This window comes from Triticum dicoccoides, chromosome 2B, assembly GCF_002162155.2.
Source record: "Triticum dicoccoides isolate Atlit2015 ecotype Zavitan chromosome 2B, WEW_v2.0, whole genome shotgun sequence".
NCBI classification, from domain to species: domain Eukaryota; kingdom Viridiplantae; phylum Streptophyta; class Magnoliopsida; order Poales; family Poaceae; genus Triticum; species Triticum dicoccoides.
This window is the reverse complement of record NC_041383.1, coordinates 40,555,012-40,556,230: the sequence shown is the minus strand read 5'-3', so window position 1 is coordinate 40,556,230 and position 1,219 is coordinate 40,555,012. Positions and strand designations below refer to the sequence as shown.

Sequence of the window (1,219 nt, the reverse complement as noted above, 5' to 3'; positions counted from 1 at the left end):
GACGGTCGTGGGGGGCGCCGACGCCAACATGTGGTCGTCTGGCGGCGTCAATGTCTCCTTGGATCCGGCCAGCGTGGACTGGAGGGCTAAAGGAGCCGTGGTGCCACCCAAGGCGCAAACCTCATCGTGTTGTATGTAAACGTCATCCATTTTCAACCTTATCAAGTACTCCCTCTGTCTCATATTATGTCAAAAAAGCTCTTATAATATAAGACGGAGGGAGTAGTAATGAGGTTTGACTAACTTTGTTTGATGCATGCGTGGATGGAGGGATGCAGTCAGCAGCTGGGCATTCGCGGCGGTGGCGACGATCGAGCGCCTCCACTCGATCAAGACGGGGAAGCTGGTGGCCCTATCGGAGCAGCAGCTGGTGGACTGCGACTAGTACAACGGCAGATGCAACCGCGGCTCCTTCCGCAGGGCCTTCCACTGGGTGCACCAGAACGGCGGCCTCACCACGGAGGCGGAGTACCCATACACAGCGGCGCAGGGGACCTGCGACACCGCCAAGTCCGACCACCACGTCGCCGCCATCATCGGCCACGCCTCGGTCCCAGGCTCGAATGAGCTTGCCATGAAGCACGCCGTTGCCAAGCAGCCCGTCACCGCGGCCATTCAGCTCGGCAACGACATACAGTTCTACAAGAGCGGCGTCTACTCTGGACCCTGCGGGACGCGACTCCAGCATGCCGTCACCGTCGTCGGCTACGACGTCGATGAATCCACGGGTGAAAAGTTCTGGATCATCAAAAACTCATGGGGCCAGACGTGGGGCGAGCGCGGCTACATCCGTATGCAGCGCAAAATCCTCGGCCCGGGGCTCTGTGGCATCATGCTCGACGTCGCCTACCTGACCATGTCAATGTGAGCTATACTGCATCAAGCGTCATTGATCTACTTCACCGTGTATGTATCAATTGTAATTTCACTGGAAGACTACATACATACTATATGAGGCATGTGCACGTTAAACATATGGAGTCTGAACCACTTGTTTTGCATGGGACGGCTGAGACAAGTTGACTGACCCAAATAGAATTTTCAGTCCAACTTATCCCAAGCCAATACCTTCCTCACCGTTCTCCTTGGGTAAGGGTACTTGCTTGGAGGAGGGTGTCTCATAGGCTCATCTGCTCCTGAGAGTTAAGGATGAGAACATTATTTCAGGTTTTTAGCAGTTAGGCGATATATCCTCCTTTCAATTAGGACCCCGATAACT

At 54.6% G+C, this 1,219-nt stretch overlaps 1 pseudogene; it reads left to right on the top strand.

Annotated features, from left to right (window-relative positions):
* Position 1: 1 nt before the first annotated feature.
* Positions 2-868, top strand: LOC119360370 (annotated as a pseudogene).
* The last annotated feature ends 351 nt before the right edge of the window (positions 869-1,219 follow it).